The sequence below is a fragment of the Suncus etruscus genome, chromosome 4, assembly GCF_024139225.1.
Source record: "Suncus etruscus isolate mSunEtr1 chromosome 4, mSunEtr1.pri.cur, whole genome shotgun sequence".
In the NCBI taxonomy this organism is placed as follows: Eukaryota; Metazoa; Chordata; class Mammalia; order Eulipotyphla; family Soricidae; genus Suncus; species Suncus etruscus.
Genome location: NC_064851.1, coordinates 28,131,750 through 28,146,962, shown reverse-complemented (window position 1 = coordinate 28,146,962; position 15,213 = coordinate 28,131,750).

Here is a 15,213-nt window from a genome sequence, read left to right as displayed (position 1 = left end):
TATCTAGTAGAATAGAATCTTACTTCAATAATTATTTTTTTAGATCAGCTATAAAAGGAGGAAAGCATTTTTTTTTTTTTTTTTGGTTTTTGGGCCACACCCGGTGATGCTCAGGGGTTACTCCTGGCTATGCGCTCAGAAGTCGCTCCTGGCTTGGGGGACCATATGGGACGCCGGGGGATCGAACCGAGGTCCGTCCTAGGCTAGGGCAGGCAAGGCAGGCACCTTACCTCTAGCGCCACCGCCCGGCCCCGGAAAGCATTTTTTTGAAGCCCACGATATCATGACAGGATATCCTTTGAAATAAATAGCTCAGATTTTTTTTTATAAACAGCTCAATTTATCTTCATAATTTTATTCTTCATCTATACATTGACTGCATAAACAACTAAAATAGAGGATTTATGAAAATTAAATAAGTCAAAATTAAAGAGATAAGAGATAAATTTTGAAGCCTAAAAATGATGAGTTCATTCATTGTTCTTTATTATAATTAATCAAAAGTTCACTCAGTTCTTCATTTGGCTTTGCCAACTTTCAAAAGAAGCAAGTTTTGTTACTTTATTTTTTTTTTCAAGCCACACTTCCTGGCCCTGGGACCTAAAGGTCTTCTAAAATGTTGGGTTGCAGGGTGAGGAGAATGTGGTACTGAGGATCTCAGGACTCTTCCTCATGTGTCCTAGCACTGTGAGTCAACTTTCTGCGTCTCATTCTTCAGGTTTTTTTGTTTGGTTGGTTGGTTGGTTTGTTTTGGTTTGGGGCCACACGAAGTGCTCAAAGCTTACTCCTGCTCTGTGCTCAGGAATCAGTCCTAATGGGCTCATCCTTTGAAAGACAAGGATAAATATGGGGAATCTAAAATGTGTGAAACTAATTAATAATACTTTTCCAAAGTAAATTTTTTCTTACATTTAGTTATCCCTTAACACACTATAAATTACATTTACTTATATAAATATATCTTTAAAATTTAATTTTTATTTTTAAATGTTTTAATTTTTCCATAAAAAACATAAAAATGCTTCTTGCTAAGTGTTTTAAATCTAATGGGATAATCTAATGGAATAATTACTGTAGGTAATGATCCTCTTATAGTAACAATTCTGGTTTCTAGAAGAAATTAAAATTTTGCTTTAGCCACCCACAAAATGGGAGAAACTATAGACCCAGTACCCATCAGATAAGGGGCATTATCCAAAATATACAAGACACTGACAGAACTTAACAAGGAAAAAACATCTAACCCCATTAAAAAAATGGGGAGAATAAATGAACAGACACTTTCTCAAAGAAAAAATACAAATAGCCGGGACCAGAGAGATAGCATGGAGGTAAGGCATTTTCCTTTCATGCAGGAGGTCATGGGTTTGAATCCCAGTGCCCCATATGGTCCTCCATGCCTGCCAGGAGCAATTTCTGAGCCTGGAGCCAGGAATAACCCCTGAGAACTGCCGGGTGTGACCCAAAAACAAAAACAAAAAAAAAATACAAATAGCCAAAAGGCACACGAAAAAATGCTCCGCATCACTAATCATCGGGGAGATGCAAATCCAAACAACAATGAGGTGCCATCTTAAGCCACAGAGACTGGCACACATCACAAGGAAAAAGAACAATCTGTGCTGGTAGGGATGTAAAGAGAAAGGAACTCTCACTCATTGCTGGTGGGAATGCCATCTAGTTCAGCCCTTATAAAAAACAATATGGCGATTCCTCAAAAAAAAAATGGAAATTGAGCTACCATTTGATCCAGCTATACCACTCCTAGGGATATATCCCAGGAACAACAACAACAACAACAAAAACACACACACAATTAAAATGCTTTCCTCACACCTATATTCATTGCAGCACTAATTACAATAGCCAGACTCTGGAAATGACCAAGATGCCCTTCAACAGATGAATGGCTAAAGAAACTGTGGGACATATACACAATGGAATACTATACAGCCAGCAGGAGAGATGAAGTTATGAAATTCTCCTATACATGGTTGTACATGATTATGCTGAGTGAAATAAGTCAGAGGGAGAGAGATAAACACAAGCAACTCTCACTCATCTATGTGTTTTAAGAAAAATAAAAGACATTATTGTAATAGTGCCCAGAGATAATAGAGATGAGGGCCAGAAGGACCGACCCACAATAGGAAGCTCACCACAAAGTGGTGAGTGCAGTTAGAAAAACAACCACACTGGCAACTACCATAACAATGTCAATGAGTGAAAGAAGTGCAAGGCCTGTCTCAAATACAGGCTGGGGTGCGGGGAGATATGATATGGGAGCATTGGTGGTGGGAATGTTGTACTGGTGAAGGGGGTAGTCTTTATATAACTGATATCCAACTACGATTATGTCTGTAATCAAAGTGCTTAAATAAAAATATTATTAAAATAAATGAACTGCAAAAAATAAAAAGAAAAGAAAAATAAATAAAATTTTGCTTTAGATCTTAATGTCACTTTTAAGTGATAAATTACTATTTTAACAGTCAAAACTTGAAGTTGTATTTTTCTATTTGCCCAGAATTATTACAAAACATTTATGAATTGGTACAGTAAATTACACTATCAAATATCTATGGGATCCTAATCAGTTATTTTAGTTTACATTGTAAGCATACTCAATGCAACAGATCCTTATTTTTCTTTAACGTATAGTTTCAGCACTCATCTAATGTATGTTCTTACACTTCTACAAATGGTACCTCAGTAAATTGCTTCTAAATTCTAACCAGGCACAGTAATTATCTCCAGTATTATTTAGTTTGAACTGGGAACGTGTTTTATAAATTATAAATTTGTTTTCATAAAATAAGATATGGTGGCATTATTGAACTAAAATCATCATTACAGCCTATGGTATACAAAATGATGTCTAATATTTTCCAGTTGCAAATACTATCCTTATATATTTTTAACAGTTTAAATATACTGACATGATTAAGGTAAAAAAAAAAGTCACAAACTAAAAAAAATCTTACCAATATATCAGGAATAAATGCTCCAAATTCACTTTTCATATACCATTTTGGGGGTCTTGCGTCTAAAATGGCTCTTAAAGACTTCTTTCAGAAATAAGCAGAGTTACTTCTGGTCCTGAGTGAATCTATCATCATCCAGAAAAAAATAAAGACAATCTTCAGTAAAACAAATGGGAATTTGATCACATATCCAGTGATGCTCAGGGGTTACTCCTTGCTATACGCTCAGAAATGGCTCCTGACTTGGGAGACCATATGGGAAACCGGGGATCAAACTGCGGTCTTTCCTAGGTCGCTGTGTGCAAGGCAAATGACCTACCACTGCGCTACCACTCTGGCCCCTTCAGTAAAACAAATGAGAATTGATTTCTGAAAACTGAGTTCTACGCTATTTAAGTCTTGGTCATCAGGATAATGTTTCAGTAATTTACCCTCTTAAAATTATCAGGTCAAACTGAACCAACTACTTATGAATTTTTATTTGCTTGAAATGAAAGGTTGCCAATATCTTAAAATCTAACCGTATCTTTTTTACTTTTTTCTTCTTCCTCTCCTCCCTTTGTTAAATCTTTTTCTAATAATTTCTGTGCTGTGAAGACTGAAATACATTTCAAAGCAATCAATTAGATTTTATTATTTGACATCACTGCTTTTTAAAATTGTTTTCTTAACTTTACCTTTTTCCCAGGGTTTGGTTGGGTTTTTTTTTTATCTGTTTGTTTGTGTTTGGGTTTTTTTGTTTGTTTGTTTTGGGCCACATTTGGTGATGCTCAGGGGTTACTCCTGGCTATGTGCTCAGAAATCACTCCTGGCTAGGAGGACCATATGGGACACCCGAGATTGAACCAGGTCTGTCCTGGATCTGCCACATTGCTCTGGCCCCAGGTTGGTTTTTTTGGGGTATTTTTTTGTATGTTTGTTTTTGGTCTATTGTATGTATACAGATATTCTAAGAGAGTAGAGACCAATCTTGTTAAGAAACTAGACTGTTTTTCCCTTACTGGCCCCCAAAGATAGGTTTCTTCATATTCTGGACTTCTGCTCTTCAAAAGCTTACTGTGTAAGCGCATAGTGACTTTATTAGCTTTAGTACCAGACCTGTATGTCACCCTGCTACTACATAAGGTATTTAACAGCTTTTTAATTAAAAATTGAAGTTCACTCTCTTGTCACTACCAGGAAGATGCAAGGAGAGCTTGTGGCTCCAACCCTTTACAGAGAGGTTCTGGAACACAGATACTCCACCCATGAAAGCCATGAATAAAGGTATTTGCTTCTCAGGATTTAGGACATCAGTGATATATTTTCTAATCCCTCCAGTGGGCAGTTTACTTGCATCTCTCTGAGAAGCTGCTAACGGGCATGATAGCCTTGAAAATGCTGTCCCATCCTCAGCTCCATATCCAGACAGCTTCAAAGTCTTCAGAATGTGGGGACTGGAGTGGTAACAGCAGTTGAGCATTTGCCTAGCAGGTGGCTGCCCTGGAAGGACACAGTTTTGACCCCCAGCATCCCATATGGTCCCCCGAGCCAGGAGCAATTTCTTTTTTTTTTTTAAATAAAATCTTTATTTAAGCATCATAATTACAAGCGTGATTGTAGTTGGGTTTCAGTCATAAACAGAACACGGTTTATGAGCGAAGAGTCAGGAGTAACTTCTGAGCACCACAGGGAGTGACCCAAAAACCTAAAACAAACAAACAACAACAAAACCTCAAAGTCTTCAGAATGTAGTGACTGATTGACACCTTGGAGAGTCATTCCAAATCCCATGTGAAATTTCTATAACAAAGCTTGAATTATTTTATTGTATTGTCTTTTTTATTGTTTGGGGGTCTTCTAAGAGGTGCTAGGGCAGAGTTGAGCAAGGACTCCTGGAGCTACTCCTGCCCTGGACAAAAGGGATTCTAAGCTTGGGACTGACAATGCCTGTGGCACTAAAAGTCAGTAATGCTAAAGAAAGAGCTCAAATTTTTCGAGTCACTTTTGACAAAACCCCTTTTTATTTGAGTAACCAAAAGGACTTCATGGAAACTTCAGTATTTTTCACTTATTGCTCACTATGACATTCCCCCTCCTTTTTTTCCCCAAAGTTGGAAAATTGGTTGGAACCCTGAATTTTTTACTTTTCACTTGTTTTCTAAGTAATGGTGAAAATGACTAGTATTTACATGTGAGGCTGCACAACCAGATAATTGAGGCCACAGACTTACTCTTACAAATTGAGGTCATGATGACTTTTCTCCACATATTCACTACATAAGTTTGATTAGGTCTATTGAAACATCTTTTATTCTACTTCCCTGTGTTGGGTTCCCAAGCAGAAAATCTGAATTAGTTTCAGGCCTCTAAAAAGACTCCTGGTATGCTACAGAAGAAGAAAGTGGTTCTAATGTTAGTCATGAAAATCAACAAAGAAATCATGCTTTAGGGTAGGCTGGGTAAGGTGGCTCAGCTTCAGGGGCATATGCAACAGGACTCAAGTTTCAGCACTATGCCCCCAAGCATACAGGGTATATCAGTGCAGGCCCCAAGAACCCCCAAGAATCAGGGTAGCCCTGAAAGCTACAGTACTCAGGTAGCTCCCCCCACTCTGGATCTAGCACTGAATTGCTGCAGTATCCCAGATGTGACACCTGAATCCCTGAGCACTGCTTTGAAAACACCACCCAATAAAAACAGTGATCCTTATCTTTTGGTGAGTCTGAATAAGCTCAGAATGGCCTTTTATTAAAACAAAAATTATCTTGGGACACAGCTTACTTCATAATATCACATATTCCACATTTTTCTATAAAACTAAGAAGAAAGGATAAAAGGTTGGGGCCAGGGGCCAAGTGGTCTTGGATGGTGGAGAAATAAAGAAGGACAGAACTAAATATCCAAGCCAAAGTCAACAATAATAGAATCAGGGACCTAAACTTCAACAATATAAACTTAAAGGGACCGTCAGGGGACAAAGGGTGGGGGTATAGGATGCACTCTGGATTTATGGGTAGAGGGAGTTTGACCCTGGTGTGGGAAAGGCCCTGATTGATTTTATATATGAAATTCAACTATGATGGACTCTGTAGATCACAATTATTTCAATAAAATAAAATTAAAAATATTTATGAGACAAGAAAAGAAATAATGCTATGTCAGGCCACATAAAGTATGATTTTATTTCATTCCACCACTTCCATTCAAGAATTGACAACTGATTTTGTCATCGTTAACATGAAACCTGAAATACACTGTATAGGAAGATGAGATGAAGAATATACTATTGTGATCTTTTATTGTAATTTATAGGGATATTTTCATGTAACTGATTTATGCACTAGGAAGAGTGTATAAAATTTGTTTCATATTTTATACAAAAAGCTGGTAAGATAATGGAACAAAAATATTCTGACAAAATATGGCAAAAATTAGCAATGTTCTTATGTTTTTCTTTTAGATTTAAAATATAATCTTTACATCTTAAAATCCAACCTCTTCTTTGAAAATATACTTTATTGCTTTTGCTACAATTCAGTTCTTTTCTTGAAATTATCTCCTGACATAATTTGGGCTCCTTGTTTTTGTTGTTTTGCATATGTTAGTCTTGGGCATGTAAATTGCTCTTGAACTGGTTTTACCAAGTGTGGGCCATTATGAAATAGTCACTCTCAAATGGTACTTAAAGGAACTTAAAAGCAGAAAATAAACCACAAGTAGGGAGGACTCTTGATGGGTCTTGATTGCCTCAGAGCGTGGTGCCTGCAGTGAGTGGCCTGCCTGGGTGCAGATGTGCAAATGCGAGTGTGTGAAGAAGGTGGTGGGGTGAGCGTGCCCAGCATAAAGTGGAGGACATGAATAATTCTCATCTATTGCTATTATCTCAGAGAAAAAAAGGGAAAAAAAAACACCAGTTTTTCTTTTGTTTAAGAACCTTAGATAAAAAGGACTCACTTAATTTTAAAAGCAGCAAAAATGAACTGAAATGTTTCCCATCCCATCCATTATGTATCCCAAACCCACTAAACCCTTATTAGACATATAACATGATGATCCTAAGGGAATGAACTCTTAGTGACACAGCCTTCAAAGGGAAGATCTCAACTGTAGCAGTGCAAGCTATCTGGCAGTCATTTGTTCCCCAGCCAACTTTTGGAGCTGAATTCCCATTAAAATGTGCCATGTGTGTTCTATTCAAGCACTAGAGAATTAGAATTCCTGCCAGTACCACCCAGTCAGTGCCCCAAGAAGCAGCAACTTGTTCCGGGCTGTACTTACATTGAGGCAGAATGAGCCAAGAATTTTTCCCACCTAAGATTACTTGTTTATTAATCACCTATATACATACCAAACCACAAGACCCCGGAGTATGGACAATGGCATGCATAGGACTCAGATGAAAATGCATTGCTTATAGATTCTGCCATCAGAATTTTTTGTACAATTTAAAAAATATTCAACTTGACCATTACTAAACTATTTCTGGAGGGTGGGGCAATGTAAAAGGTTTAAAGCTATTAAATTGTTTATAACCTATTAAATATACCTCTGCCCATCAGAGCTTTCATTAAAGAGTGTTCATAGTTCATTGTTCATAGTTCCTGCTGGCTTGTTCTGTGTGGACTTGGGTTTTATTATCTGTCTATGGTACATAGCTGACAATTTGTTGCTTGGGTTGACAGTGTTGGAGGCTACCAAGGTCACACCCTCCATGATATTTTAGGACCAGCAGTGCTGGGGGTGGTACTCTGGGCCTGTCCATGCAAGATGTGTACTCCAGCTATTGGAGCTATCTCCTTTGCCCTTGATTCTTATGTTTTGAACCTTGGTTTGTGTACTCTTGGGAGAGGGATAGCAAAGTTGGTTAGTATTACAGCCAGGGAGATAGGCCAAGGTTCTAAGTAGATTATAGCAAGAGTTTCAACAAAGGGGCTATAGAAACCACTGAAGTAGATACCTTCTTAGGAAAAGATATGGGCCAGGAAATGTAAGGACTGGAGTACCCTCCATGTGGATGCACAAGGATTGAGCAGTAATATCAAGACCAGAGGTGAATGGAAGGAAAAATGCTAAAACAAACAAACAAAAATAAAACCTCAAAAGATGGAATTAAAAATATATTTATCATCTAAGGATAGCTGCCTTTTTCCTCTTCTAACTCAGCTGACAGAGTCCCTATTCAACTAAACTCCAGGTAAGTTGCTCTCTTAAAAACTGACCTAAAAGACCAAAGAGATAGCATAGTGGTAGGGCATTTGCTTTCATGCTGTTGACTCAGGATGAACCCTGGTTTGATTCCTGACATCCTATATTATCCCCTGAGCTTGCCAGAAGTGATTTCTGAGTACAGAACCAGGAGTAACCCCTGAGAGCCACCAGATAAGCCCCACCCCCCCAAAAAAAAAACTGACCTGAGACAGGCAATAAAGCTCAGTTGTCTGACTAGATTGCCTTACATTGCCTTAGACAATTGCCTTAGGAGTTCAATTCCTGGTGCTACTTGGATGCACAGCACCCAGTAAGGTTCTAGTGAACCACAGTACCAGTAGGCTGAACAACACATCACTGGGACCAAGCATTGAATCATCCATTCAGCTTAGTTGATTATCACCAGAAGAACCCCTAAGTTCATGAGCATTGCTTGTGAAAGATCTTCATGTCCACCCCACAGTCCTCCTAAAATGACTTAGGAATATGATGCAGTGTACACACCTTCACTACGGACTTTTAGACATGCGACTTCATCTCACTGAAACCCAGATTTCTCATCTGTGGAGCTCAGATAAATTCATGCCTCTTGGAATAAGGGTAATATTGTCAAATTTTAATGTGATTAGGCATGTAAAGGCATGTATTTTGTGATAAAGCACAAAATAGGACATGACACATCACAAAGGAGGTATTTAGATAACTTGAAAGGTAAAATAGATTTTGTTGATGTTGTCGTTGGGACCATATGTGGATCCAGGGATTAAACCAGAATTGGTCATAAGCAAGGCTTTTATGGTTTTTCTCAAGACCTAAATTTATTTTTTAACTCATTCACTTAGATCTAGAATCAGAAGCCTTGGATTTAATTAAGTTAAAGGAAATCTAAGATTTCATTCTGCCATTGAGCTAGAATTTAATCATGGACATCAGTTTTCTTAGAGATATGCAGGAGATGAACTGACCGCTCTCTAAACTATTTTTTCAGACTTGAACATTCTTGAATTCTTATATTATAAAGAAAATTCTTGGAATATTATATTTAAGTTTTTTAACAATGTAATTTATGTGGAGGGACTGAAGTAAAAGATTCTCTAATTTTATTTTAACCTCATCAGTAAACTTTATGGATGCAGACAACAGAGGAGTCTGAGAATGGAAGACATTTCTTTAGAGTATTCATGAGTAAAGAGAGAGGGACTTAATCACATGAGGGAAATGTCATGCTTTCTTGCAAAACTATAAAGTTTAAGTATGAATGCTTTCAAGACACTGGAGTAACTAATGAAAGTATAGGTGGTGACTTTACAAATTTATATGCTGTAAAGGGACGCTCTCAAATGCAATTGAGAGATACAATTACATTGGAAACACATTTCTAGACAAATCCTCTGGTATTTTTTTAAATAAATGTACTATATCTAGAGCCATCAAGTTTCAGGACAGAATAAATATGCCATGGACCAGGCTCATAGCTCCTTCACTCTAGGTCTTGGCCTTAAACAAGCAATTCCTTTTGGAAACCCTCTGTACAACCCACCACCATCTCCCTCCACCAGAGGACACTATCTTCCTCCAGCATCAGGACAATGGTCTTATCCCGTGCATCCTGCCACATCCTTCAGCATGGAGTCTTATTAGAGGCACTCTAAAGTATAGAGTAAAGGAATGAAAGGCGGGTGGCATACTTGTGATGTATGAGACAATCCGTGACTTTGTATTGAAGTTGTTTCATATTTTCAGTCTGCTTACATTTGCATAATTAGTGACAGAGTGCTTCCGTTCATTTGTTCCAAACTGTTCTTTCCTGCTTTGAAACATCCCCTCGAGGAACTGAGGGCTGATGCAAGAGGTGACAGGTAAGTAAATATAAATTACAATGCAAACGTAACTATTCACAGTAAAAGTAAACAAAGCACTAAGGAATTTAGAAGAGAAGCTCAATTTCAGGGAGATTGAAATGTTTTGTTGACTGAGCAGGATTTGTTTTAGGGGTTTAAAAAATTCTCTGGGACCGGAGAGATAGCACAGCGGTAGGGCATTTGCCTTAGACACTGAGGGACAGTGGTTCAAATCCCGGTATTCCATATGGTCCCTGAGACTGCCAAGAGCGATTTCTGAGCTTAGAGCCAGGAGTAACCCCAGAGCACTTGCTGGGTTTGACAACCCCCCCCAAAAAAAGTTCTCTAAGATTTTGAATAACAGAAATAGATAATTTAAGCAGAGTACAGAGTCTAAGCAGGGAATAAAAGCAGACCAGCATGCTGAAAACAACTGGATTAAGGTTTGTAGGCTAGTTAAATAAATTAAATGTGGACTAACAGGGATCTTCAACCTGCGGGCCACATATTGTATTTATTCCCATTTTGTTTCTTCACTTCTAAATAAGATATATGCAGTGTGCATAGAAATTTGTTCATAATTTTTGTTTTTACTATAATCTGGCCCTCCAACAGTCTGAAGGACAATGAACTGGCCCCCTGTTTAAAAAGTTTGAGGACCCCTAGAGGATTCAAAGTGGAAGCACAGGATGGCGTTTATGGTGAAGAAATTTAATTGCCACCAAATTGTATCAAATTGGTTTCACAGAGAAGAGTTCAGTGTTTCAGAATGTTAACCTGAAAAATTGGACTGAGAAGGAAAATATCTGGATGCCAAAGCTCTCATTAAAGACAAATTTCAGGACTGTGTGAGAGACCAGGACCTTTGATAACTCTATGAGCTTGTTAGAAATTAAGGTCCTCTGACTATCCCAGATCAAATCTACCAGATCAATGTGCATTTGAACAGGAATCCAACATGATGCATGAATTCATTAAATATATAAGGAAGCATAGGTCAAGGAAAAGTCACAAAAAATAAGTGCAAGAAAGATACTAGTTAGGAGAAGGAGAAGAGTGATATGGAGAGGTAGTCCAGACTGGTGATATTGGATACTGGAATCAGACATTTGTTTAAAGGACCAAGAGAATACATGACAATTCTCAGAAATATCCAGGGAATGACAGAAAAGTTGGAAAATTCTGCCTTCTTTGATGGGAAATGTTCAGTCTCAGCACAGATGCCCAGGAGGCATTTGGAGATGCAAATTAATTTACCAGCAAAGTTTGCTTACATTTTATCCCAAGTAACATTGACATTCAAAAGAAGATTGTGAAAAAAAAATCAGCTAAAAAGGTTTACATAAATTTTAAAATGCCACATTTTTTTTAAAAAAAGAAGTAAAGATGGTTGGTGTCTGATCAAAGAACCACTGGCTTAGAACATAAAAGTGATTTTGCTTGGCATATCAGAAAAAATAAACCAGAGTCATCTTACTACTAACTCTGGGCTTTATTGTCTTTGCTAATAATATAGTTTGAAGGACTAGGATTATTATAATTAAAATTAAGAAAGTTAGAGGAGGGGGCTGGAGTGGTGACATAGAGTTAGGGCTTTTTTCTTGCAGCAGCTGACCTAGGAAGGACCACGGTTCAATCCTCCAGCGTCCTAAATGGTCCCCCAAGCCAGGAGTGATTTCTGAGCACATAGACAAGAGTAACCCCTGAGGATCACTGACTATGCCTACCCTGCTTTACCCCAAAAAAAAACACTAAAAAATGTTAGAGGAGGCTGGCAGAAGCCTGGAGAAACAGAGGGGTATGCACCCCTTTCCAAAGGACATGTTTAACATGAGAAGCAATACCTCTCCTCTGCTGAGGGAATACAGATTTCTTCTGTCCAGAGACACAAAAGCTGCAGTAAGCCCAGCTCAGAGGAGGATGGGAGAAGCCCTAACAAACATAGGGGTGACCCCTCCCCTCCCAAAGGACATATTTAACCTGAGAGGTGACATCCCTCCTCCAATGAGGGAACATAGCTTTTCCTGCCCAGAAACACAAAATCAGAGGGCTGCAGATGCTCCTCCCTCTTTATTCCACATATTTTTTGATCCACTAATCAATGTACACCAGCACAGCATATAGAAAAAATACACTGCAAAGAAAACCATGGGAAAGTATCAAAGAACACAATCATACTTAGAGAATGAAGATGATGTACCTGAAATCTTAACAAGTATCAGCCACCTACAAAGCCTCTTTAAGAAAGACATTTACATTCAAAGAATCTATGAAATGAACCAAGCGAACTACAAATAAGAATCAAGCGACATGCAAATATAAATAAGAAAACTCCAAACTGAAACATCGGGGATAAAAATACTTGGTAGTCTAAATGAAAACCTTACTATAAAGCCTCACAAACAGAGTAAGTGCTGCTGAAGACAGAATCAGTAAGCTGGAAGATGAGATACATAGCAACTCCATACAATAGAAGAGGCTGGAAAAGAGCCTTAAAACAAATGATGAGATGATGGGAAAAGTCCTCAAGGAATGTGAACAGGTAAGAATAGAGGTCTGCGATACACTCAAGAGAAACAACATAAGAATCACTGGAGTCCCAGAACCCAAAAAGAAAATCTCTATGAAAAATGAAGTCAATGATGACAATAAATGTGATGGAGCAGATCTTCTAGAATTATAATAAAAGACTCTAACCTGGACTTTGTTCTATGACCTGTTGAAATATCAAGAACTCTGACTACAGAGGACTGATTTTGTCATCCACAACTGAGCAGAAAGTTTCCTGGCACCATAAAAAGACCTTGAGTTTTGATAATGAATGTGTATGGAGCCTGTAGTTGCTACCATGACAGTTTGCTTCAAGGGTGGAGAAACTCTGTGTCTTCTAGGCCAGGGGTCTCAAACTCAATTTACCTGGAGGCCGCAGGAGGCAAATTTGGGGGTGAGGCAGGGCCGTATAAGGGATTTCACTTACCGAATATTCGCAATAAAAAATCGCATTAGAAAGAAAAAAATCGCATTAAACATTTGCAAACCCTGAATGAAACTGCTTGAGGTATGCGAATGTTTAATGCGATTTTTTCTCACTAATGCGATTTTTATTGCGATTATTCGGTAAGCGAATAATCGCGAATACTGCGATATTTGAAGGCCGGCCGCGGGCCACAAAATGTTGTACAGAGGGCCGCAAACAGCCCGCAGGCCACGAGTTTGAGACCCCTGTTCTAGGCCAAGGGTATTATTCCCTTTTTAACTTCCTCAACACTTATTGTGCCTATATACAAACAAACAAACAAACAAAAAAACACAAAGCCTGCCACACCAGCCCCTCATTTATTTCCTTTTTCCCTCTTTATTTTTCCTTTTTTTCTTTTCTTTCTTGTGGTTGTTTGTTTAGTAATGAATTTTGCTGCTACTGTTGTGTTTTTTGTCAATGCTTGTAATTTTTTTGATTTTGTTCTTGTTTTTTTCTTTATGTCTTTCTTTTTTTTAATTGATATTTATAGCCTCTAGACAGACTCCTCCCAGCTTTTTTCTTTCTTTCTTTTCTTTCTTTTGTTTTCCCAACAGATCCACAGAACTTGAATCATCTTGTTCCCCTTCATAATTGAGGGGAAAAGGATGGTACCAGGAATAACCAGTCGTATGAACATTGAGTGGCAATAAAAAATGATCAGACTTGGGGCTGGAGCAATGGCGCAAGCAGTAAAGCATCTGCCTTGCCGGCACAAGCCTAGGAAGAACTGTGGTTCTATCTCCCAGCCTCCCATATGGTCCCACAAGCCAGGACTGATTTTTGAATGCATAGCCACAGTAACACCCGAGTGTCATCGGGTGTGATTCAAAACCAGAAAAAAAAAGAAAAGAAAAGAAAAGAAAAGATCAGATTTAAGCACCAAACCTAAAGTCAACAACACCAGAATTGATAACCAATCTACAACAAGCTATACACAAGGGAGACCTGTTACACTAGCAGTCCATGGGGTAAAGGTGGAAGGTATGGGATGGATGCTGGGAACATGGGTGGAGGGAGGACAACATATAGTGAGAATGGCCCTAATTCACTGTCACTATGTACCTTAAATATTACTGTGAAAGACTTGTAATTCACTTTGATCACAATAAAAATTGTTTAAAAAAATCAAAAGTCAAGAACATCAATGCAGAAAAATGTTCAGATCTAAAGAGTGCATGCAACCAAATATTACATGCCCAAAGAGTAATGGCTAAAAGAGTTCCAAAAAAAACACCCTAAGGCACATCCTAGTAACAGTGACAAATCCCACAGATAGGGATGGAATACTGAAGATAGCAAGACCATAAAGAAAAACTATGTACAAAGGAGTATCCATAAGGTTTAGAGCAGATTTGTCAAAAGCAACCCTCAAAACCCAAAGGCAGTGGTGGGATATAGTGATAAAGCTCAAGGAAATGAGTGCTTCACCAAGAATAGTTCAACTAGCGAGATTTACATTCAGGTTTAAAGGAAAGATACACTGCTTCACGGACTACAACTGAGGAACTTTACTGACTCAAAACCAACTTTTAAAGAAGGAATAAAAAGTCTATATTAAGGCAAGGCAGACCAAACCAACACAACAAACTCGTACAAATGATGGCCCTAAATTCCATGACAATCACTTACCTTAATATCTCTGGACTAAATGCACCTATTAAGAGACATAGAGTGGCAAAAAGAGATCAAAATATTGAATCCTGTATTATACTACCTCCAAGGAACATATTTAAATAAGCAGAGCAAGTATAGACTCAAAATCAAAGGTTGGAGAACAATTATTCAAGCAAACAACTTCCTTGCAAAGGCAAGAGGGGCCATACTTATATCAGATGATACAAACTTTAGACTTAAAAAGGCGATAAGTGGGGCCGGAGAGATAGCATGGAGGTAAGGCGTTTGCCTTTCATGCAGGAGGTCATCGGTTTGAATCCTGGCGCCCCATATGGTCCCCTGTGCCTGCCAGGAGCAATTTCTGAGCCTGGAGCCAGGAATAACCCCTGAGCACTGCCAGGTGTGACCCAAAAACCAAAAAAAAAAAAAAAAAGGCGATAAGTGACAGAGATAAACACTTCTTGATAATCAAGAGATATGTGCACCAAGAAGAAATCACACACATAAACATCTATGCATCGAATGAGAGACCAGAAAATTATTTAAAACAATTGCTGGCAGGTCT